A 27,035-nucleotide genomic window follows, 5' to 3' on the forward strand; every position below is an offset into this window, starting at 1 on the left:
TACCCTCTTTGCCAAGAAGAGGATGAGAATTTGGAGCATTGTCTGAGTCGTTGTCGAGGTCTTTTGGGGGTAAGGGAAAATTTATTTGGGAATGATGGAGTGCTGCTTCCAGATGCCTTGAAAAGTACGTCGTCACAATTTATTTGTCTAGTGGGAAGGTATCTTGATGAGTATTTTGCAAAAAGAAGAGAGTAGTTTTTATTTTATTTTGATTTTTATCTTTATTATTGTGACGAGTGCTGTAATTTGCTGTAATTTGTTAATCTTTTATGTTATTTGTGTACATGGCCACATTTTGGCTTGAAATAAACGTTATCTTATCTTATCCTATCATACATGATCACACTGAATACATAACTATACCTGGCACAGAGACAAGTTTGTAGTTATAACTGTAACAGATAACTGTAACAGATGTTTGTGTATAACTGTAACAGTTGTCATTGCCCAATTCTCTGAAGATTTTAAAAAAATGCCATTGAAACAGTTTCATTCGTGTTGGTACGACCAACTGATTGCAGGCTACAGGACTTAAAAAATCTTAACAAAAGAAGCTGCAAAATCGGCGGGTTTGGGGGGCGGCAGCCCCCCCAACTTTACCTCCTAATCCCTGTGTGGCTTAAGGTTCAAACTTGTGACCCAGTCTCATTAACTCTTTAGAAAACGTAGTTTTTTTCAAATCATTCACAGAAGAGTCACTTTGATCTAACCAAAAATGTGCTGTCACAATTTTGACATAATTTTGTACAAGCACCGGCAAGTTTTCAAAAACTGCAAATTTGCATACTCGCTTTTTATATACCCTTGATGGGCACCTAACAATAATTTGTTATGCATTAAGGCAATGGTTGTGGAGATAAGTTCTTTTGGTACCAAAATTTTAAACTTATTTACACGTCTTTTATCTCCAGTACTATAGACTGCACAAACTAGCCCATTATGAATTACCAGCTCATATTTTAGAAGCCACCTTGGTAATTTGTTTGCTTCAGTTGTCTCAATTTTTAGCCTGGGCTACTCTAAAACCAGAGTCAGGTACATGATTTCCCTGTGAGCACAAGCTTATGCAACCTTTGGCGCGAGAATGCCACCTTTTTCCGCATCTCCATGGATGCAACACCTTTTTTATATCCCTTAGAGGGGCCTCAGTGGCTTCCCTCGGGATTGCATCACCCTTTGTCATGACTTGCCCGTGACTAATAGGCACAATAGGACTACCCCTTACGGTCGGCCGACTTCTATAAATTACAGAATTTGGGTCCGAGTCCTGAGACTCCATTTGCCGAAAATCAAATCGTATTCTGGGTACAGTCTCTTGCAAAAATCTTTCTAGTAAGACTGAAGAGTAATGACCTTCATATATTCTTTACCTTTTAATATAGACCCACGATTCCCAACGTGGGGCACAGGCACCACCGGCTGACTGTACTCTGGAATCCCAATTTTGAAAAAAAGAAACATTTTTCATGTGAATGACGTCATCATATGAGTTTAAAGAGCACAAAAGATACAAGATAATATGGTAATAACGCCATATACACACAGCCAATATTTTTCATTAGCACAAAATATGCCTATAAAGCATGGCCTTTTAAGCTTCCACGTAAACATGCGTAAACTCTTGAGTAACAAAATTTGAATATCACGAGGGGAGCATCAGTATTTAGAAATGCCTAGGTGGAGTATGGCCCAAAATCGGTTGGGAACCTCTGATTTAGACCCATCTAGATAAAGTCTAGATAATGCCATTCAGATACAAAGCTAGCATACTCACCATCTTCATTTTTATCAATAGACGAAAACACAAGCTTTAAATTTTTCTCATGTTCCTTTAAATAGATAATGAATTCCGCCATTGATAAATCCCCACTTCTATCTTTATCTGAACGCTTCATGAATACATAAAAAGAAAGTTATGGACGATTTAAATTCAAGTAGACACAGTTCTATTCTCTGGAAACGTATATTTGAAATACTGCAACAATCGCTTTAACTCTTCTAATTATTTATATAATAATTAGAGCCATATATCTCTTATGGCTCTTTCTTGCTCCGACCAAATCCGACTTGTTACTCTCTCTCGCTCCTGTCAATATTTCTTCATGGTAGCTCCTTTTCTAGTTTTCTTTCATTTTTTTTCTTTTCTGTTTTTTCAGCTTTTAGAGTGGCATTATTTAATAGACTATGTTAACCATTCGTGATAAGGTTTTCGCAACCCCATGCGAACAAACTGGCTTTATTTTTACGCACATAATTCTAGTGGAGGCCCATTGGCTAGTTGAATGACTCAAATCTCTCAATATACGCATAAAAAATGTATCAAGATGTGGAAGTAGCAAAATGGTTCCACTTACATGAATATACATTGAATAACAAATTCTAATTCCTTTAGTTTCCACACAAGTTTACCTAGTAGGAATGGCAGAGAAGGAGTTTGCTCAGCTATGTTGGTCTCAAGCGGCATGGTATTGCAACCATACCGTTTGTAGTATTACTTAGTAGTAGTACAATATTTTAAGTTTTGTCTATGTATAAAAACTAATAGAACCGTTTAAAACAGCTTCTTTTAAATAAACATTACTACTAACAACTCATCACAGCACCAAGCCGCCCGAGGCCAACATAGCTACGCTTGCTCCTCCTCCATCCCAGTCTATTCAAAGCCTCTCTCTTTACACCCTCCGAAAAAGTTCCCATTTCCCTTAAATATTTCCTTAGAACATCCTCCCACCCTAACCGCAGATGGAATGAAATGAAATGGCAAGAAGTAGGCTTAAAAGCCTGTATTAACAGTAAGTTAGTTTAGATATTTTCCACTAATAATATGTTTTTCTATCTTTTCACAGATTTATAATTCAAAAGGCATAACTGTTTTTTCAAGCTCGTATCTGAAATTACTTAAAATCAAAGTTTATTGATAATTAGCAGAAACGTCCTTCTATAGTTCTGCAGAAGTCAGATTACGGATCTAACGAAATGTATCTGCACGATCTCAGTTGTGGGTCCATATACAACTACCCATGACAGTAGAACCTATATATTATTTATTTTTTTTTTTTTTATCAAAAATTTACTATAATATTGAAAAGATTCAAAATTATTTTTTAATGCATATTTTAAATTCTTCTTCTTTTCTTTTTTTTATCCAGCGGTATTTGGTCCTCCTTTCTGCGCTTCCTCTTCATATGTGTTCTCAATAATAAGTGGTGATACATCACGTAATGGATAGAATCAAACCGGTTTTTGTTTCCTTTTCGTACCCCTGAAAAAAAAATTAATCCTGTTTTTCTCTTCTTTTTTTTTATCTAATACTTTTTGCTTATTTGCAATCTAATTTGTACCTATTTCTCTATTATCCCTTCACTGTACTACCTATCTATCTTACTTCTTACTCGACGTCCCATTGCTTTCCTTTTAAAATTACTCACATGCATAATTTTTTCTCTCCTAGTACATTTTATCTACCTTTCTCCTAAAAACCTTTTTTTTCATTCATACAATTCTCCATCAATTAATTTACCATACAACAATTTCAAAATTCTCATTCTAGCTACCCACGGCGGCAAGGGGCTGCTCCCATTCATTAGGCCTATAACATATAACATTAAAATACAAATTTACAATGCATGTACGTTGTTGTAATTTAAAATATATTCACCTTTCTTATAACATTTTAAAACACTTTTAACTATATTTACATAAATAAAATAAAAATTTAAAATAAAACACCATTTTTTTTTTAATACATAACATTTCAACAAACTGTATTCACTGGGACTTGCGTTGTTAGGTAGCTACAATAATCCTCAAAACAATTCCCAAAAATCAAACTACTCATGACAGCACAACCTATATTTGCCGAGTTGAGCTGTGTTGAACTTTCAAGCGTAATTTTTATTTTTGGTGTCATGATTTTAAGTCGTAAGTTTTTGAAGTTATGGTTTAGGTTTCTTTATTTACCAACAGGAAAATAATTCTTGTTATTTACAAACGCTACCCAAATGAAAAAAAAGTACGTTTTCACTTGCTTGCAACCTAAAATAATAGCCAGTTTATTCATCTCTAATTGCAATAATAAATAACAATAAAAAAGCTTGAAAAAAAAGGAACAAAATGGTCAAAGAACAAACGAGACTCTTTCATTAATACCTTTCCATATCATATCCATATCACACACACCCTACATTCCTGCAACCTTATCTCCCTAGCACCCATACTCCATGCAGCCCCACCTTCACCCATCCTCCTCACTATCAACCATCATATTAAACCGTCAAAATCAATCTTTAAAATAGCAACCCCTCCCTATCTTCAAGAATCTGGTGACATATCTTTTAATACTCTTTTAGTTTTTTTATAAAATCTAAAAGATGTTCAGCCATTCTAATGCTCATTGGTAACGAATTCCACACCGAAGTTCCAAGAAACTGCAATATAAACCTGGGCCATGTACTGCTCCTATGCTCATGGTTCATTTACACATTAGGAAAATCCATGCAGAAATCCGTCCATATCTTCTTGAACGATGGCATAGAAAACGCTGCATTGTAGGGCAAACTTAAGAGTTTCATTGAAAAAGTTTCATTCGTGTTGGTACGACCAACTGATTGCAGGCTACAGGACTTAAGAAATCTTAACAAAAGAAGCTGCAAAAGCGGGGGGTTTGGGGAGCGGCAGCCCCCCAACTGCACCTCCTAATCCCTGTACGTTTTAAGGTTCGAACTTGTGACCCAGTCTCTTTAACTCTTTAGAAAACTTAGTTTTTTTCAAATAATTCAGAGAAGATTCACTTTGATCTATCCAAAAATGTGCTGTCACAATTTTGACATAATTTTGTACAAGCACCGGCAAGTTTTCAAAAACTGCAAATTCGCATACTCGCTTTTTATATACCCTTGATGGGCACCTAGCAATAATTTGTTATGCATTAAGGCAATGGTTGTGGAGATAAGTTCTTTTGGTACCAAAATTTTATACTTATTTGCACGTCATTTATCTCCAGTACTATCGACTGCATAAACTAGCCCATTATGAATTACCAGCTCATATTTTAGAAACCACCTTGGTAATTTGTTTGCTTCATTTGCCTCAATTTTTAGCCTGGCAGACTCTAAAACCAGAGTCATATACATGATTTCCCTGTGAGCACAAGCTTGTGCAACCGTTGCGCGCTGGAATGCCACCCTTTTCTGCATCCCTATGGATGCAACCCTTTTTTGCACCCCTTAAAGGGGCCTCAGTGGCTTCCCTTTGGATTACATGACCCTTTGTCATGACTTGCCCGTGAATAATAGGCATGATAGGCCTACCCCTTAGGGTCGACCGACTACTACAAATTACAGAATTTGGGTCCGAGTCCTGAGACTCCATTTCCCCAAAATCAAATCGTTTTCCGGGTACAGTTTCTTGCAAAATTCTTGCCTGTTACAGAAACCTCTCCTTTTCTATAAAAAATAAAAATAAAGGTAAGTAATACGAACTCTCAGTCCCCCCCCCCAATACTGTGTAGCTTTTTCATAGCCACAACTGGGAAACTAGAATCCCATATTTGAATATTTTACCTTTATGGTTTGGTTGTTTTCCCCTGAGCAAGCTCGGAAGCATGCTCCGGCAAACTAAAGTTTGTAGAAGTTTGGATTTAGTTTGGCTTAAATTTCCCGGAAAAAGATTTTCTCCTGGAAAAAAGTGTTATATAAGATTCCAGATAAAAGTAATTACTATGGAAAAACGTATGGTTCCTCCCATCTGTACTATGTACTATGAAAAACGGAAAGTAAGGAGCGATCTTGTTCAACGGTAATTGAAACTCTAAAAAACAGAATTTTGATATCAATAGTTGCATCAAAAGAATTTTCCCCAATGTTACGCAATCGAAACTTTGAGATTGTCACTTTTTTGGAAACAGTTAAGAGTTCCAATAAATATGTCTTTTGTGGTAAAATGTCCCCCCCCCCGCAGTCCGTGGGGAAAGGTCTGTAAGTTATGAATATTGCTTATTGCTTACGTTTTGTATTCGCTATTGGGAAGTATACTGACTTGTTTTTGGATGAGTGGGAATGCATTTTGTGATTGGGACGAGTTTCCATAGGGAGAATTTGCCGAGGGAAGGGATATTTCTGGAGGTCAGGTTCTCAGGGAAAATTTTTCTCAGGGGTTTGACAGAATTCCCATACGAAATTCTGCTTCTCTGTCTCACACTCTCTTTGCCAACTAAATTTTGCATGTGTGGATGTTCTGGGGGAACTATCCACCGGGCATTTCTAGTTTTTTTATTTTTTGGGTTAAAACTACCACGAAAGGGAGGGGGGAATCTGGAGTGTTTGAGAAAACAAACTAGAAATTAAAATCTTTTTCAAATGAAAGTATACTCAGGAGAATTTTTCAGGATGAAGCGTTCGCAAGAAATTTTACTAATGGGGGATTTACATGATAATAGTATTGGGGGCATTTAAGGCTCAAGCGCATACCCTCTCCGGATTTCTAGCGCATGTCCTCCCTTTTCACACAGGATTCAAGCACGTGCCCTCTGACGTCACACGACACCCTCGCACCTGTACAATTTGGTCAGCTTTTTCTAGCACTTGCCCTCTGATGTTACGGTACACACCCCTGTGAATTTCTAAGAGAGTCCTCTGACGACACAGAATCCATAGGGAAAATAGCATTGGATTTTTACCGGAGCCCTGTTTCTAGGCAAAATTTTCCTCTACGTGTCTAGACGCTTATAAAAAATCATTTCCAAACATGTCTCCCAGCAAGACTCCCCCACGATGCTTTCTAGACGCGTATACGAAATCACATCCAAACATGCCTCCCCGCATGACTCCTACGATGCGTTTCAATTAAACTCCTTAGAGGGCTTTCCAGGTGTCTCCATCCAAGATCCCTTTGTATACTGGGAACTCTATGAATATCCAGGGTAAGGACGAAACAGCATCCATCTCATATAACCAGTTGAAGACGTCACAAGTATCTGTAATAATGGATAATTCCTACAATGAAGTAAGTGTCTTTTTCTCTGGTATAGCCCCTCACCCCACCTCCCAAAAAAATCCTTCCACTTTTCTTTGTTTATATTCGTTTTGAAGAATAAAATACCCTCTTTTCACCCAGTAAAAACCCCATCCCCTCCATTCATTTGAAAACAATTAATCCATTCAAAAAGAATTATTCTTTAACTAAAAAAAGTGCTTTTCTGCAATCTCCCACCCTCATGTCTATAGACACTTGTTAAAACCTTGGCATAGCATTCATTAAATGTGGTCAAAATCTTTCGCGCGCACTTTGTTTAAATTAACATATGTGAATTTGTCCCAATGTAGAAAGGGTGTCTTGTAAACAATGAACCTCGGAAAGGGTTGCTGTCACTAAAGCTTACGGAATGTAATGCTATAATTCTAGGTTGTCTGAAAAAGGTTCTATTTTCCGCAAATTAATACATAATAGAGGCAAAACAATTTTTGTTTGATATTTTAGGCCCTGAAAATTATTTAAAGGAGAGGATGCTAACAGCCTTTAGAGTACACATTTTTTAGGTACTTTTTTTACCATTTTTCAGAGAATAAAACCGAGTAGGCAGAGAATAAAGGCTCTCGTTTCCCCCAAGCTAAGCCCTTTAAGCCCTTTGGGAGGGGGGAGGGGGAGGGGCTATACCTGAGAAAAGGACGCTTACTTCATTGTAGGAATTATCCATTGTTGCAGATACTTTTGACGTCTTCAACTGGTTATATGAGACTCATGCTCTTTCCTCCTTACCCTGGATATTTATAGAGTTCCCAGTATAGACAGGGATCTTGGATGGAGACACCTGGAAAGCCCTCTAAGGACTTTAATTGAAGAGCATCGTAGGAGAGTCATGCGGGGAGGCATGTTTGGATGTGATTTCGTATAAGCCTCTAGAAAGAATCGTGGGTGAGTCTTACTGGGAGACATGTTTGGAAACGATTTTTTATAAGTGTCTAGACATGTAGAGGAAAATTTTGCCTAGAAACAGGGCTCCGGTAAAAATCCAATGCTATTTTCCCTATGGATTCTGTGTCACAGGGGTGTGTACCGTAACATCAGAGGGCAAGTGCTAGAAAAAGCTGATCAAATTGTACAGGTGCGAGGGTGTATCATGTGACGTAAGAGGGCACGCGCTTGAATCCTGTATGAAAAGGGAGGATATGCGCTAGAAATCCGGAGAGGGTATGCGCATGAGCCTTAAATGCCCCCAATACTATTATCATGTAAATCCCCCATTAGTAAAATTTCTTGCGAACGCTTCATCCTGAAAAATTCTCCTTAGTATGCTTTCATTTGAAAAAGATTTTAATTTCTAGTTTGTTTTCTCAAACACTCCCGATGCCACCCCCCCCTTCCGTGGTAGTTTTAACCCAAAAATAAAAAAACTGAACATGTCCCACGGATAATTCCCTCAGAATATCTACACATACAAAATTTAGTTAGCAAAGAGAATTTGAGACAGAGAAACAGAATTTCGAATGGGAATTCTGTCAAACCCCCGAGAAAAATTTTCCCTGGAAACCTGACCTCCAGAAATATCCCTTCCCTCGGCAAATTCTCCCTATGGAAACTCGTCCCATAGGGTAACATTGGGGAAAATTCTTTTGATGCCACTATTGATATCAAAATTCGGTTTTTTAGAGTTCAATTACCGTTGAACAAGATCGCTCCTTACATACAGTTCGTTAACACGAACTGTTTGATGCACTTTGGGGTATCTTCCCCTTAAACACCTGTTTTATGGATGTTCAAAATCATGTGTCAATAATTGTATTTTAATCACTTCCACTTTTTTATACTTTTTTTATATGAAAAGTATTTTTGTTAAATAATTCCCTATGAATATTTCTACAGCAGAAATTGGAGTGGACATAGATGGATATTATTGTAGATAAGGATGAATTTTCTTTTTGTTTTTTAATCTTTTATGTAGGTGAACCTTTAAAATGCAACGATGACTTTAGCATTTGCACACACTTTCTTCGAATTTTTCATCTTAACGTTTTTTTAAATTTTATGCAAGTGTTTATCCTTCCCATGTACACAAATATGCTGATCGAAACATGCAATAAACTGGGTAATGTCGTTGACCAGCCATAGATTACCACTGAGAAAGCTGCATAAGAAAGAAAAAAAAGTTAAAAATATTTTTAACTCCAAAAAATTCTAAATAAAAAAAAATATTACTAGAAATATTATTTTTCTAACAGTAAAAAATCACGACTAACATATCTAAACCATCTTCTTTTCGTATTTTGGAAATATTATAAGTGAATTTTTTGTATTTTGTATATTATATGTCATTTTAAGACATGAAAAAAGTTGCAAAAATTGATAAGTGAAAAAACTAAAGTTAAGAAAAACTAACAAAATTAAACTAATAAAATTAATAAGAACGGAGGGGGGATAAAGTTTGGGGGAAATCGGGGCCCCTTGAAGGCTTGGTCAGGGATGACCAAGCCTGTCGTATTATTGCTTGAAATATATGTGATTTTATTAATTTCAACTTCATGCATATCCCCAATACTAAATAATATTTCCAAAAACCATCGGTCTCATACTAACATCATCAAATCCATAACCCCCTCACTACTGGATTTCTTTTCCTCGAACTTTGTGTAAAACGGTGTCCAAAATGTATTTTGTATTTTTTAAGAAGAATTTGTAGTAGCTCCAATTGTATATTGACCTAATTGAACAATCTTCTGCTAGTACCGAATTTATTAATAGAAGTCTATCTAATGAGTTATACTCGTGTATAAACATCTCTTCAAGAATTACGAGAAAATTGAAATTTCTCAGCACTAATATTATCAAATTTTTATTTTTGTTATTGACTCTTAAAATAAATTCCAGCGTAGAAATTTACTCCAGCTCCCCAGAGTTTTATTGCTTTTCTTATAATTGGTCTATTATTTTGTCAGGAATAGCATTCTGTACTTGTTCATATGCTGAGAAAGGAAGTCTCACTGCCCACCATATTTTCATGCGCAGGGAGAAAGGTCTCCAGACTCTCATTGAAAATTCAATTGTTCCTGAATTTCTTAGTACTTTTTTTTATTCAAATTATCAAATGATAATTTTTGCTACTGACTCCAAAAAGTAACTCTTATGTAGGAGTCTGAACCATCCCCTCAAATCTTATGCATCTTGACCTCCTTGAAATTTTAATTGCTTTTGAATTTTTGAGAAGTTTTTATCCAAATTATAAAATATTTATTTTTATTATTGACTCTATAAATAAATTCCAGATTATGAATTTGCTCAACTCCTCAGATTTTATTTCTTTTCCTATAATTAGTCTATTATTTTGTCAGGAATAGCATTCTGTACAGATTTATATGCTGAAGAAGGCAGTCTCGCGGCTCAGCCTATTTTTATACACAGGGAGGGGGTGATGTCAAGACTCCCATTGAAATTTCAATTGTTCCTGAATTTCTTAACACTTTTTTTTATTCAAATTATTATTAATAATTTTTATTCAAAAATTAAATGATAATTTTTGTTACTGACCCCATAAAGAAACTCTTACGTAGGAGCCTGAACCAACCCTCAAATCTTATGCATCTTGGCTCCCTTTAAATTTCATTTGCTTCTGATTTTCTTAACACTTCTTATTCAAATCATCATATATGTTTTTTTATTGACTCCATTATAAATTCCTACGTAGGGGTCTGCCCGATCCCCTCAAATTTTATTCCTTTTCTTATAATTAGCCTATTCTTTGTCTGCATAGTGCATGACGTCTCTGTAGTACACCAAGTACGACTAAGGGCATTAAGTGGAAAATTTCACTTCTGGTCTAACAATTTAACTAAATTTAAAGATAGCAAATGTATAGAGGTATTCAAAGAGCATAGATAGGATTTTTATGAATAGTATTAAGTTTTATTTTTCAAGTCAACTTGAGGAGGTCTAAAACTAAATTAAGCAATACTATTTGTTTCAATATTTTCAAAAGAGTGTATATTGTTAAAAGCTGCTGAAAAAGTTTCTCTAACCTACAAATAGCAAGTCAAAGTATTGACTCCTAGAAAAAATCTAAACGATACAAAATATTATTTTCTTGCTTTCCCAAGACCAGAACATAATTTGCGCTTTGCTGAAAGCAAAATATATTCTAAACTTTCTTAGTTTTGACTTTAAAAAATCAAAATTTTTAAGAATCATTGGAATTACTATAAGCATATGTTATTTAAACTGGCAATCCACATTCATCTTTTTTTTTATTGTTTTTCTTTTTATCAATAAAATGCAAACTATTTTCAGGTCTTCAGAGGATTTAGGGATCGTCTGTCCTACTCATCTTAATTTTTGCTCATTTTGAGTTTGAATTGGTTATTTATTGTAATTTCTGTTCTTCTTGGATTTCATTTATTTATTGATAATGAATTTTGGTAGTTTTACGCTTAGAAAGTTATTTGGCTTTATTTCTTTTTCCTCACTCTCTCTCTCTCTCTCTCTCTCTCTCTCTCTCTCTCTCTCTCTCTATCTCTCTCTCTCTCTGTTTCTCTCTCTCTCTCTCTCTCTCTCTCTCTCTCTCTGTCTCTCTCTCTCTCTCTCTGTCTCTCTCTGTCTCTCTCTCTCTCTCTCTCTCTCTCTCTCTCTCTCTCTCTCTCTCTCTCGTCTCTCTCTCTCTCTCTCTCTCTCTCTCTCTCTCTCTCTCTCTCTCTCTCTCTCTCTCTCTCTCTCTCTCTCTCTCTCTCTCTCTCTCTCTCTCTCTCGTCTCTCTCTCTCTCTCTCTCTCTCTCTCTCTGCTCTCTCTCTCTCTCTCTCTCTCTCTCTCTCTATCTCTCTCGCTCTCTCTCTCTCTTTCTCTCTCTCTCTCTCTCGCTCTCTCTCTCTCTCTCTCTCTCTCTCTCTCTCTCTCTCTCTCTCTCTCTCTCTCTCTCTCTCTCTCTCTCTCTCTCTCTCTCTCTCTCTCTCTCTCTCTCTCTCTCTCTCTCTCTCTCTCTCTCTCTCTCTCTCTCTCTCTCTCTCTCTCTCTCTCTCTCTCTCTCTCTCTCTCTCTCTCTCTCTCTCTCTCTCTCTCTCTCTCTCTCTCTCTCTCTCTCTCTCTCTCTCTCTCTCTCTCTCTCTCTCTCTCTCTCTCTCTCTCTCTCTCTCTCTCTCTCTCTCTCTCTCTCTCTCTCTCTCTCTCTCTCTCTCTCTCTCTCTCTCTCTCTCTCTCTCTCTCTCTCTCTCTCTCTCTCTCTCTCTCTCTCTCTCTCTCTCTCTCTCTCTCTCTCTCTCTCTCTCTCTCTCTCTCTCTCTCTCTCTCTCTCTCTCTCTCTCTCTCTCTCTCTCTCTTGGACTCTCACTTTCCATGCATTTTATAATCACATTAAGCTTATCCATGAATAAGGCTGCTTGTTTCCATTGTCCTCTCCAGTTTTTTTTTATACACCTCTTTTGTTAACACGTATTTTGGTAGTTTATTGTCCATATAAATTAAATCTTTTGAGTATTACTGTTTTCTTTTTATTCATCCAAAGCTGGGAGCAGTAAGAAGAACCAGCCGGACAACAAACATCAGACAAGCAGCAACAAACATCTTCAAAGCAATAGGAGACTGAATGGAATGAAGAAAAAAGAAAAACCATCTATGATCAGAAAGATGCTCAACAGGATAAATTAAAAAAAAAAGAAATGATAAAAGGTATCTTTCTTATCTTTAATTTGTACCTGCATAAGAGACTAAATTTGATTGCTGTCTTTGGAGAAAAAAGAATAGTTCCAGAGTAGTTCCAAAAAGTAGTTCCCTCCAATCTCTTTGGTTACTTAAAAAGGGCACTATAACTTTTGATTTTCGTTTGAATGCCTTCCCCAGATCTCCTAGGGGTAAAAAACCAAAAACCATCGGTTTGATATGATCACCCCAGGAAAAAAATAAATAACTAACCCTCTATTATCTTCCAGATAGAAAAAATAATCCACGTGTCTTTAGAGCTTGAGAACTCTAAAGTAAGGCCCTCTTATCGGCTGAATCGGATGGTGTGATTTCTACATTTGGGGGGGGGGTCCCCTTTTTTCAAAAATCCGATAAATTTTTTTCAGGTTTGTGGATTTTTATGTGTATCACTAAATTTAACTAATTTTAAATATTTTGAGTCAGCATAAAAAGCAAACTCTTGATCCATCTATTGTTATTAGATATTACGGTTTTTGGAGTTTTAGTTACTATTTGGCAGAGCTGCTCACCAAATTTGTTTTCTTTTCCTGCTGAGGAAAGTTACTCCTCCCTACTCTTCAATGATCAAGGAAACTAATACCTAACGTCTAGATCTTTAGTTTATTTCGTTAATTCTTTGCTTAAATATTCTTTAAAACAAAGACTCCACTCCTAATTTCCCTAAAATCAAAGGAAATAAAATTGAGAAAATTCTATCCAAATAGTATTTCAAGCGTAAAAAGACCTTATATCTCTTTCTAAAGATAAATGAAAGCCAGAACAAGTGCAACGCGATGGGTTTGCCTATAGTAAAGTTCACAAGGCTTCAATATTTTATTGTTATTATGATTTTCTAGAAGCACTTAATACAGAAAAAAATGGTTGTATATAATTCAGTGGGGGCTTCTTTGATTGAAAATCAGAAGTTATAGTGCCCTATTTAACAGTTGCAAGCGATCTGAGGGAAACAAGCCCCTCTCCACGCCTTTTTTACCCCAAATACATCCGGTAAAATTTTTTCCAATTGGAGAAATTTGTTATCAACTAAATTAGAATAAATTGATCAGAAAATACACAGAGAGTAGGACGAACACCCCAGGTGGCTTATAAAAACCGGAACTTAATTCGTACTTTACTGAAAACAAGTTGGTTTTTAGCTGTAATTTTTATTTCTCATAATAAGACAAAAAATTACCATAATAAAAAGGATTGCTGAAAAAGACAAACAAATCTGAATTGATATCCATTCCTGAAACACTCTAAGGTTTGTAATAGTTTTTGTTTTCAGTAAAGGGCAAATTAGGTTCAAATATTTAGCATAATTAAGAGAAAGTATTTACAATGACTTATAATCTAAGTGAACTGCAAATTATGTCTTTGTCTTTCAAACCCAACGGTGCATTAACGTTACTTCTCTGTGTTCTAGTTTTTTGTCATTTTAAGTTCGGAATGGTTATTAATTGTATATCATTTATTTAGGATTTCATTTATCTATTGATAGAGATTTTTATCTTTTTTTTTTATTTTGGTGCTTGAAATATTAAAAACGTTTCCTCTTTGGTTTAAAGTGGCTATTTACTTTCTTTGAAAAATCTCGTTTGTGGATTTAATTTTTTAATCATTTCTGTTTGCTTTTAATTGACATTAAAAAAAACTTTTTCCACAAAATAAGTTTTTCAAAAAAAAGTAAAGAACTCCATTAAACCAAAAATGAGCAAAAATAAAATCAAATAATCTACCAATCGTGTAACTACCACAAATCAGCATCGATAAATAAATGAAACCCAAAATGAACAGAAATTACAATAAATAACCGAGTCAAACTCAAAACGAGCAGAAATTAACATAAGTTGGGCTCAAAACTCCTATGCCTTCCCAAAACCAGGACAAAATTTGCACTTTACAGAAAAAAAATATAAATGTTTTTACTTTTATTAATTTAATAAATCAAATAATATTAAAATTTTGATTACTAGATATCAGTATATGTATATTAAACTGACAGTGCACAGTCATTTGAATTTTTTCAGTAAAGTGCAAATTTTGTTCTGGGCTTGGGAAGGCATAGGGGTTTTTCCCCGAGGATTGTGGGGGAGTATCCTTCTCAAAAACATATTTTCTATGTGGAAATCAACTATGCTGAAATAAATGGTCTAAACAACCATTTACCCTGGTCTAAACAACAACAACAACAAAAATATTACTAATCAGTTTTGACTATTAAAAGAATACTAGCTCTTTGAATTTAAATTCGGATGAGCCCTTGTCTTAAGGTTCCACGATAAAATATTCTATAAAAAAACTTAGATGCACCCAGGGCATAAATTAAAACCTTTGCCTTGAGGGATGTGGTGGAGTATCCTCCTCAAAATCATATTTTTTATCCGAAAATCACCTATACTAATCACCATAGATTTCTACACAATTTTATTGGATGTGTTGGGGGGACGGATGGGCGTGGGGAGGGGGCTAGTTTCACACCAATCTCTGTTGACTAATAAAAAGGGCACTAGTCCTTTAAATTTCCAATCGAATGAGCTTTTTTGAAGTTTCTACTACAACACCTTCTTTAAAAACTTTATATGACCCCAGGGCATAAATTAAAACCCTTCCCGTTTGGGCTGTGGGGGAGTCCTATTCAAAAACATATTTTCTATCTGGTAATCAGCAAGGTTGAACAAAATGGCTATCTCAAATTTTTATTGGATGTGATGGGGGAAAGGATGGCCGGGGGGGGGGGAGTAGTTACCCTCCTATCACTTTCGACTATTAAAAAGGGCGCTAGCCCTTTGAATTTTAAATAGAATGAGCATTTTTTGAAGTTTCCACAACAACGCCTTCTATAAAAACTATGCTGAACTAAATGGTCTAAACAACCATTTACCCTGGTCTAAACAACAACAACAACAAAAAATATTACTAATCACTTTCGACTATTAAAAGGGCACTAGCCCTTTGAATTTAAAATCGAATGAGCCCTTTTCTTAAGTTTCCACGACAACATCTTCTATAAAAAACCTTATATGCCCCCAAGGCATAACTTAAAACCTTTGCCCTGAGGGATGTGGTGGAGTATCCTCCTCAAAAACATATTTTCTATCCGTAAATCAACTATGCCAACCAAAATGGCTATCTCAAAATTTTTATTGGATGTGTTGGGGAGAATGATGGGCGTGGGGAGGGGGCTAGTTGCCCTCCAATCACTTTTGACTATAAAAGAGGGCACTAGTCATTTAAATTTCCAATCGAATGAGCTTTTTTGAAGTTTCTACGACAACGCCTTCTTTAAAAACCTTATATGACCCCAGGGCATAACTTAAAACCCTTCCCGTTTGGGCTGTGGGGGAGTGTCCTCCTCAAAAACATATTTTCTATCTGGTAATCAGCTAGGTTGAACAAAATGGCTATCTCAAAATTTTGATTGGATGAGATTGGGGAAATGATGGGCGTGTGGGGGGGGGGGGGGTAGTTACCCTCCTATCACTTTCGACTATTAAAAAGGGCACTAGCCCTTTGAATTTTAAATAGAATGAGCATTTTTTGAAGTTTCCACAACAACGCCTTCTATAAAAACTATGCTGAACTAAATGGTCTAAACAACCATTTACCCTGGTCTAAACAACAACAACAACAAAAAATATTACTACTCACTTTCGACTATTAAAAGGGCACTAGCCCTTTGAATTTAAAATCGGATGAGCCCTTTTCTGAAGTTTCCACGACAACATCTTCTATAAAAAACCTTATATGCCCCCAGGGCATAACTTAAAACCTTTGCCCTGAGGGATGTGGTGGAGTATCCTCCTCAAAAACATATTTTCTATCCGTAAATCAACTATACTAATCAAAATGGCTATCTAAAAAATTTTATTGGGTGGGTTGGGGGGAAGGATGGGCGTGGGGTGGGGGTTAGTTGCCCTCCAATCTCTTTCGACTATTAAAAAGGGCACTAGTCCTTTAAATTTACAATCGAATGAGCTTTTTTGAAGTTTCTACGACAACGCCTTCTTTAAAAACCTTATATGACCCCAGGGTATAACTTCAAACCCGTCCCGTTTGGGCTGTGGGGGAGTTTCCTCCTTAAAAACGTATTTTCTATCTGGTAATCAGCAAGGTTGAACAAAATGGCTATCTCAAAATTTTGATTGGATGTGTTTGGGGAAATGATGGGCGTGGGCGGGGGTAGTTACCCTCCAATCAATTTCGACTATTAAAAAGGGCACTAGCCCTTTGAATTTTAAATAGAATGAGCATTTTTTGAAGTTTCTACAACAACGCCTTCTATAAAAACCTTATGTTCCCCCAGGGCATAACTTAAAACCCTTGCCCTGAGGGTTGTGGGGGAGTTTCCTCTTTGAAAACATATTTTCTATCAGGAAATCAACTACGCTGAACAAAATGGCTATCTCAAAATTTTGATTGGATGTGTTTTGGGGAATGATGGGCGTAGGGGGGGGGGGGGCTTGGTGCTCTCCAAATACTTTCGACTATTAAAAAGGGTATTATCCCTTCGAATTTCCAATCGAATGATCCTGTTTTGAAGTTTGTACGACAGCAACTTCTATAAAAACCTTATTTTCCCACCGGGCATAGCTTAAAACCCTTGCCCTGAGGGTTGCGGGGGAGTGTCCTCCTCAAAAACATATTTTCTATCTGGAAATCAACTACGCTGAACAAAATGGCTAGCTCAAAATTTTGATTGGATGTTTTCTGGGGAATAAGGTGCGTGGGGGGTAGTTGCCCTCCAATCATTTTTGAATATTAAAAAGGGCACTAGAGCTCTCAATTTCCAATTGAATGACCCCCTTTTGAAGTTTCTGCGACGACTACTTCCATATGAAGTGCCCAGCTCTAAAAGAAAATAATAATAAATAATACATTGTGCCAACATCGTTCTTATATGCCCTCAGGGCATAACTTAAAACCCTTGCCCCGAGGGTTTTGGGGAAGGTCCTGCTCAAAAATATATTTTCTATGTGGAAATCAACTACGCTGAACAAAATGGCAATGTCAAAATTTTGATTGGATGTTTTTGGGGAAATGATGGGCCTTGGGGGTGGGCTAGCTGCCCTCCTGTCACTTTCGACTATTAAAAAGGACCCTAGCCCTTTGAATATCCAATCGAATGAGCCTTTTTTGAAGTTTCTACGACAACGCCTTCTATAAAAACCTTATATGAGCCCAGGGCATAACTGAAAACCCTTGCCCCGAGGGTAGTGGGGGAGTGTCCTACTAAAAAACATATTTTCTATCCGGAAATCAACTACGCTGAACAAAATGGCTATCTCAAATTTTGCTTGGCTGTATTTGGGGGAATAATTGGCGTGGGGGGGGGAGCTAGTTCAATCACTTTCCACTCAATGACATTCCACTATTAAAAAGGGCACTAGCTCTTTGAATTTCCAATCGAATGAGCCTTTTTTGAAGTTTCTACGACAACGCCTTATATAAAAACCTTATTTGCTGGGGGTTGTGGGGGATTTTTCTTTTCAAAAATATATTTTCTGTCTGGATATCAACTACGCTGAACAAAATGGCTATTTCAAAATTTTGATTGGATGTGTTTGTGGGAATGCTGGGCGTGGTGGGGAGGGGGCTATTTGCCCTCCAATCACTTTCGACTATTAAAAGGGTACTAGCCCATCGAATTTCCAATCGAATGAGCCTGTTTTGAAGTTTCTACGATAAGGCTTTCTATAAAAGCATTATATGCCCCAAGGGCATAACTCATAACCCTTGCCCTGAGGCCAGTGGGGGAGTATCCTCCTCAAAAACTAATTTTTTATCTGGAAATCAACTACGCTGAACAAAATGGCTATCTCGAAATTTTGATTGGATGTGTTTGGAGGAATGATGCACGTGGGAGGGGGGCTAGTTGCCCTCCAATCACTTTGGACTATTAAAAATGGCCCTAGAACTCTCGAGTTTCAATCGAATGAACCCCTTTTGAAGTCTTTACGACGACCCCTTCCATATGAAGTGCCCTGCTCTAAAGTAAAAAAAAATATATGGTACATTGTGCCAACATTGTTCTTTTATTTCCATAGGGGATAACCCTTGCCGGGAGGGTTGTGAGGGAGTGTCCTACTCAAAAAGATATTTTGTATCTGGAAATCAACTACGCTTAACAAAATGGCTATCTCAAAACTTTGATTAGATCTGTTTGGGGGAATGATGGGTGTGGGGGGGCTAGTTGCCCTCTAATCCCTTTTGACTATTAAAAAGGGCACTAGCCACCCCAATTTTCAATTGGATGAGCCCTTTCCGAAGTTTCTACGACAACTCCTTCGATACAAAGTGCCCGGGTATGGAAAAAAAAACTCATTGTGGCCACATCGTTCTTTACTTAGGCAGCGCTAGCGCGCTGCCTATGATAGTCTTTTTCATTGGTTAAGGAAATAATTTTTTTTTCAGTTTTTTCCCTAATATTTTAGACAAACTTTAAACTTTACAACAAGCTTTGATGCGATTGGTACGGGAAATAATATTCAATAAATAAATAGATTGAAAATTCTCATAGCTTTTCGGGTTCTATAGTTATGTAGGAGTTCTCACCTCAACCATGTTACAATTTTGAATTTAGACAAATATTAGTCACCCATACTACTGAACATGAAGTTCCCTTATCCATTCCTGATATATTACTGATCAACCCTTTTCCAAATCATAGATGCATATAGCTTTTTACGATTTAGTTAAACTTCCTACTCAAAATACCCTGACTGTTTTAACCCTTTTTAAAAAATTGAATACTCGTAGTGTCTGTTGAATTAGCACAACATCCTAAACAACACGCTTTGATGTTCCAACGTAATACCCCTGCTTTTTCCTGGGATATTGCACAAACATCCTTTTGATAATCTGGATACACATAGTTTCTTTTTGATTTTGTTTTATATTCTTGTATCAAAAAATCTTAAGTTAACAACCTATTCGGTTTCTGAGCTATTGCATTTTTATCTTTTTGATAACCTGAAGACACTCCACTGATTCTATTCTGTTCAATAGCAGTCATAGTAGTAGTAGTAGTTGTTGTTGTTATAGTAGAAGTAGAAGCAGTAGTAGTTTTAGCAGCAATTGCATTTGCAGTTATAGATGCAGTCGCAGTATTAGTAGTATTTGCAGTTGCGGGTAGTCAGAATTGTATGTAGTTGTAGTTACAGTAGTCAAGTAGTTGCAAGTAGTCAGAGTCGCAAGCAGCAGCAGTCAGAGTCACAGTCACAAGCAATAGCAAGCAATCGCAGTTGCAGTCGTAAATAGTCACAGTAGGATCCGCAGCTGTAGTAGCAATACTTTAAGTAGTAGTTGTAGTAGCAGTAATTGTTGCTGTAGTTGTAGAAGTCTTGAAAGTTTTAATTCAATACCCTCAACTGTCCCAGAGATGTTGCTGGTACGCTCTTTTTACCAATTTTAATGAATTTAGTATATTTTGATTTAGTTTTCAATCTGCATTAACATCGCCTTTAAGTTTCACCTTAATGCCCATAGCCATCCGAGAGATAATGTAGATAGGATACGGCCCTTTCAAAAACTTTATGTAGTTAAAAATCCCCCAAAACATTCTCTGAAAGATCTACCTTAATACCTTTAGCTGTTCGTAAGATATCGCAAACACGCCCTTAAAATAGGCTTTGGTGCGCATAGTGTCTTTTAATTTAGCAGTTCAACATCCCAATAACATGCTCTGGAAGTTCTCACGCAACACTCTAGCTGATCTTGTGTTACTGTACATATTCCCTTTTGAAAATCCGTCTACATATCACACTTTTTACTTATTTTCCCACTCACCTCCCTCAAATTTCAATGAAATTTAAAACTGAATATCCCATACTGTTCTTGAAACATCGTTTCAATACCATTTTGACAACCTGGGTATCCTTAAGCCCTTTTGTTTAGTTAAATAGAAGGAGCAGTAGCAGTAGTAACGGTTGTAGCCCTGAAAGTTTCAAATTAATACTCTCAGCAATTTTAAGGTATTTCAGACACGCCATTTAGACAACCCGCATGCACATGATGTCTTAAGATCTAATTTTATATTGACATAATTTTTGCCGGAAAGGCTCTAGTTAAAAGCCTAATCTGATCTTGATCTTGGGACGTTACATTTACATTTCGACAGGCTTGATGTTCTAAAAAGATTTACTTCAATAGCAAATTATCGCTTTATCATTGGCAAAGCAGAGAACAATGTTGGCAAAATGTATTGTTTTTTTTTCTTTAGACCAGGACACTTCGTATCAAAGGAGTTGTCGTAGAAGCTTGGAAAAAGGCTCATTCAATTGGAAATTGGAGTGGCTTGTGCCCTTTTTAATAGTCGAAAGTGATTGGAAGTAAAAAAAAGCACCACTTCCATGCCCGCCAATTCCCCTAACACATCCAATCAAAATTTTGAGATAGCCATTTTGTTCTGTGTAATTGATTTCCAGATGGAAATTATGTTTTTGAGGAGGACGCTCCCCCACAGCCCTCAGGGAAAGGGTTGTAAGTTACGCCCTGGGGGCATATAAGGTTTGTATAGAAATTATTGTCGTAGAAACTTCAAAAAGGGCTCATTCGATTGGAAATTCAAATGGCTAGTGCCCTTTTTAATTGTCGAAAGTTATTGGAGGGCAACTAACCCCCTCTCCCGCCCATTTTTTCCCCCAGACATATCCAATCAAAATTCTGAGATAGCCATTTTGTTCAACGTAGTCGAAAAGTCTGGAAATTAGGTCTTTGAGGATGACAACCCCCCCCCCACACAAACCTCAGGGAAAGAGTTGTAAGTAATGCCCTTGGGCCATATAAGGTTCTTATAGAAAGTGTTGTCGTACAAACTTCAAAAAGGGCTTATTTGATTGGAAATTGAAATGGCTAGTGCCCTTTTTAATAGTCGAAAGTGATTGGAAGGCAACTAACACCCCTTCCACGCCTACCATTTATCCGGACACATCCAATCAAAATTTTGAGGTAGCTATTTTTTTCAAGTAGTTGAAAGTTCCGGAAATTATGCCTTTGAGGATGACACTCCCCCCACAGCCCTCAGGGTAAGGGTTGTAAGTTGTGTCCTGGGGGTATATAAGGTTTTTATTGAAAACTTTGTCGCAAAAACTTGAAAAGGGGCTCATTCGATTAGAATTCAAAGGGCTAGTGCCCCTTTTAATAGTCAAAGTGATCTGAGGGCAACTAACCCCCGTCTCACGCCGACCTTTTTCCCAAACACATCCATTCAAAATTTTTAGATAGCCATTTTGTTCAACGTAGTTAAAAGTTTTAGAAGTTAGGTCTTTGAGGATGACAACCACCTCATAGCCCTCTGGGACAGGGTTGTAAGTTTTGCCCTGGGAGTATATAAGGTTTTTATAGATAGTGATGCTGTATAAACTTAAAAAAGAGCTCATTTGATTGGAAATTAGAAGGGCTTGTGCCCTTTTTAATAGTCGAAAGTGATTGGAAGGCAACTACCATCCCTTCCACACCCACCACTTCCCCAAACACATCCAATCAAAATTTTAAGATAGCCATTTTGTTTGACTTAGTCAAAACGTCTGGAAATTATGCTTTTGAGGATGAGAATCCCCCCCACAGCCCTCAAGGCACGGGTTGTAAATTATGCCCTTGCGGCACATAAGTTTTTTTTTTATTAGAAAGCGTTGTCGTAGAAACTTCAAAAAGGAATCATTCGATAGAAAATTGAAACGGCTAGTGCCCTTTCTAATAGTCGAAAGTGATTGGAGGGTCAGTAACCCCCCTCTGACGTCCATCATTCCCCCAAACACATCCAATCAAAATTTTTAGATAACCATTTTGTTCAACGTAGTTGAAAGGTCTGGAAATTATGTCTTTTGGGGTGAAAACCCCCTGACAGCCCTCGGGACAGGGATTATAAGTTATACCCTGGGGCAAAAAAGGTTTATATAGAAAGCGTTGTCGAGGAAAATTTAAAAAGGGCTCATTCTATTGGAAGTCGTAAGGGCTAGTGCACTTTTAATTGTCGGAACTGATTGGAGGGGAATTAACGCCCCTCTCACACCCACCATTTCCCAAAACACATCCAATCAAAATTTTGAGATAGTAATTTTCTTCAACGTAGTTGAAAATTCTGGAAATTAAGTTATGCCCTGGGGGCATATAAGGTTTTTATTGAAATTGTTGTCATAGAAACTTCAAAAGGGCTCATTCGACTGGAAATTGAAAGGGCTAGTGTCTTTTTTAATTGTTAAAAGTGATTGGAGAGCAACTAACGCCCCTCTCGCGTCCCCCATTTCCCTCGCGTCCCTCGCTTCCACAATCAAAATTTTTAGATAGCCCATTTTGTTTAACGTAGTTGAAAGTTCTGGAAATTAGGTCTTTGAGGATGACAGCCCCCTCACATCCCTCAGGGCAAGGGTTGTAATTTATGCCCTGGAGGCATTTAAGGTGTTTACAGAAAGCGTTCTCGTAGAAACTCAAAACGGGCTCATGCGATTGGAAATTGAAAGGGTTGGTGCCCTTTTTAATAGTCGAAAGTGATTGGAAGGTTTGAGATTTTTATAGTAAAGATCGATGTAGGTACAATGTATTAATATTTTATTTTTTTTTTAGACCCGGACATTTCGTATCGAAGGAGTTGTCGTAGGAACTTCGAAAAGGGCTCATTCGATTGAAAATAGAAAGGGCTAAGGCCCTTTTTAATAGTCGAAAGTGATTGGAGGGCAACTAGTCCCCCTCCCACGTCCACCCTCCCATTTGCTCATTATGTCTAAAAACTAAATGTTGCCTTAAGATTAAATGCAAATGCACTGTGTTAATGCTAATTCCCAATAAGCCATCTCAGTAGTATCCCAATAAGGACTGAGGGTATTATGTTCAAACTTTTTGGGTTACTTCTGCTGTTAAAATTTTACAAAATCAAAATAGTGTAAGTGAATCCAAGCTATCAAAGAAAGTAAATAGATTTTTTGCGAATGGTATCAAATTTTCTATTTCAGGTCAACTAGAGGAGATATGAAACTAAATTAAATACTAGTATTTGTATCCAGATTTTTAGAAGGGTGTATGTTGTTAAAAAATTGCTGAAAATTTTTCTCCAGCATACAAATAGCAGGCCAAACTATAAAGTCTTAAAAAAACGAAAAGACTTAAAATATTATTTTCTATTTCCCTGAAAAGACTATGTCAATATAAAACGAACAGAAATTAATTAAAAAATTGTTCCACAAAATAAGGTTTTCAAAGAAAAGCAAAGTACTCCATTAAACCAAAAATGAGCAAAAATAAAATCAAATAATCCACCAAGGTAGAAACTACCACAAATCAGCATCAGTGAATAAATGAAACCCAAAACGAACAGAAATTACAATAAATAACCTAGTCAAACTCAAAACGAGCAGAAATTAGCATGAGTAGGGCTCAAAACCCCTATGCTGTCCCAAGGCCAGAACATAATTTGCACTTGGCTGAAAAAAATACAAATGAATGTGCATTTTGTTTAATAAACATATACTGATATTTAGTAATCAAAATGTTAATATTATTTGATTTATTAAAGTTATAAAAGTTAAAAACGTTTATATTTTTTTGAGTAAAGTACAAATTATGTTCTGGCCTCGGGAAGGCATAGGGGTTTTGAGCCCTACTCATGTTAATTTCTGCTCGTTTTGAGTTTCACTCGGTTATTTATTGTAATTTCTGTTACCCTGAGCATGAATTAGAGATCCGAAAGCATTGCTAATGTCATATGCACCCATAGCCAAAGGACTATCTAATCTTTCAGCATCCTTTAATATTGTACATAAACTCCTTAAAGCGTGGTAGCAACCAAGATGCAGTTGAAACCCAAACTGAAAAGGAGGCATGACACACTGTTGACGAATATGATCAATATTCAACAACTCAAAATCTTTGAAAACACACTAGAAACTATAATGGGCCTGTAAGACGAACATTGAGAAAGCGGTTTCCATTTTTTCAAAACTGGAGTTACAACACCGACACATAAGCAATCGGGCATAACTCCTACTGTAAAAATCATCTGGAACAAAAAAGCAATATGGTCAAAAAGGTAATCGCTGGCTAACTCAAAATGGCGTACACAAATCTCATCCAACCCACAAGAAAACTTCTTTTTAAGCTTTAGTATGACCTCTTTAATCAAATTACCTCCAACGATTACCTGCTCAGATCTAGCTCAACTGTTCAAAATACTCTTAATTTCATCATCAAACTTTTTTGCTTGCGGAATATCAGGGGCTTTAAACTGGGCAGAAAAATGAGCCACTCACTCAGACTCGGATGTATCTAAAGCACTAAAAACAGTAGATCGACCGGGGCGAGACTTACAAAGCAAATTTGGATCGTCTGTGATTTTTGCCGCCAATTCTGCTTTGATATTGGCAACATGATTACGGAGCGCTTTGCAAAACTTTCTTTTCGTAGAAATACGGACAGCACTTACAACACCAACTCTAGGCCTATCACACTCTTGCCATATAAGTAGCCATACTTTAGCTTGGGAACAAGCACTAGCTAAAATTGGATTTCGAGACCAACCATATCTTTCCGTTTTCACTCGAGACGTGCGAACAGGTACAGCTACATGATCAGCACATCTAATAGCATGAACAATTTATTAACAATATAGTTTAAGCTGTAAGCGAAGCTGAGGCTTATCCATAACTGCAGAATAAGGTTGAAGGAGGTGGTAGAGAACTTTTATTTTAGTCAAAATATCAACACAAACTTTTCAGAAAAGTACTACGTCAGTGAGATCCCAAGATTTCCGGACAGACCATTTAGAACGTAGGGAGGCCCTTGGAGAACTAGATACTGGTATACTCACGTTAACAGAAATGTGATCACTACACAAGAAATCATTCAAAACTGAAACTAAATGCACAGGTTCGCCAGAGAACAGAACATGATCAATGTTTGAAGTAGTGTTAGCTACGGATATGAAGGTAAACTATCGATTTTTTGGGAGCACGCGGAACCCATTAGGCAATATCTTATTTAAAATTTGAGCTCGGGGGCACGATCATTTGATAAATCTCAGTTGAAATCGCCAATAATGAGACAACGTGGGAATGAATGGAGCAGTTGTTTTACATATTTAGCCAACTTACGACATGCGTTATTAAACCTCATTTCTGAGGCCTGATTGCAATAATTAGAGAAAAAAACATTCACAATAGCAAAATCATTGCAACTAACGGCAAGAAAGTGTTCATCTGAACGTAAACATTCAAATTTATACTTGCTCAAGACAGCCAGCCCTCCGCTAGGTCGTCCCTTTTGTTTTTGAAGAGAAGCAGGGTATATTAAAGTAGAATTAGCACGAGATATTTGTAGTATGTTTTGCAATCCGGTAGTAAAAAGCGTTTCTGTATGCACACTATGTCATGTTTTTCAACCATATTTTCAAGCAAGGTGAGTTTATTCAGGAGGCTACCATTTATGTTCCAAGATAACACCGATAAGAACTGTGGTTAGTTGCCATTTCTACGAATTTGCAGGGATTCTATTTGCTTTTGGTTTTTGAGATAGCTGAAAGAGTAACAGCTGTTTTTTCTAGATTGGCATGATACACGATATAGACTATTAGTGTAAAGTGATTCTTTGGTATATCCGTGTCCAGTTTGCACACAGTTTCCACACATCTGGGGAACTTGCAATCTTTGCCACGTGACCATCGTCTTTGTGGCAATTATAGCATCTGTGGGATATATACCGATATTTTTCCACGTGGAGGATCTCGTATCCAAGTTCAGGGGGGGGGTCAAAAAATTCTTCAGATCATTCTGAGAAGCGAACGATAATTTAAAAGTTAATGAAAGCCCACAACGTTCGGCCTTGATGCAGTTAGGAATCAAGGCTTGTAATCCATAATGAAATTCAAATGGTACCTGCATTAAGATGCCCAAGAACTGTTTAGCTTTAATTTTTACAGCTACACTATCATCCGAAGTTTTTAACGAACCTGCGATTTTCTCAGCCATTTTAACATTGTCTACAAGAACTTTAAACTCTGATTTGCGGTGACGAACTTTGATCTTATTTCTTGAAGGATCCGTATTACATACTGAATCGATAGCTAATTTACAAGCTTCAAGGGTCAACGAGAATTTAGGGGGATTTTTCACCACTACAGAATATAGTAGAAGGGTTACAACAGTATTTCTATCCAAATCAGGGATAGGCTTACATACGGACTCTTGTCTGAATTCGGTTAGAGTTTCTTCCATCCTTCTACACATTTGATTCACCGTAGTGGTTGTGCACGCCGAAACTAGTTCAGTACCTGCTGAGACTTCTGAAGGGTCCCAAATCATAAATTTGGGAAGTGTCTTTTTGTCTTTTGAGCATTTATGATATATTTTTGGAATATCCATGACATTATCCTCATCATTAAAGTACTTTACGT

This window comes from Artemia sp. Qi Xiang Cuo, chromosome 20, assembly GCF_049724085.1.
Source record: "Artemia sp. Qi Xiang Cuo chromosome 20, ASM4972408v1, whole genome shotgun sequence".
Classification (NCBI taxonomy): Eukaryota; Metazoa; Arthropoda; class Branchiopoda; order Anostraca; family Artemiidae; genus Artemia; species Artemia sp. Qi Xiang Cuo.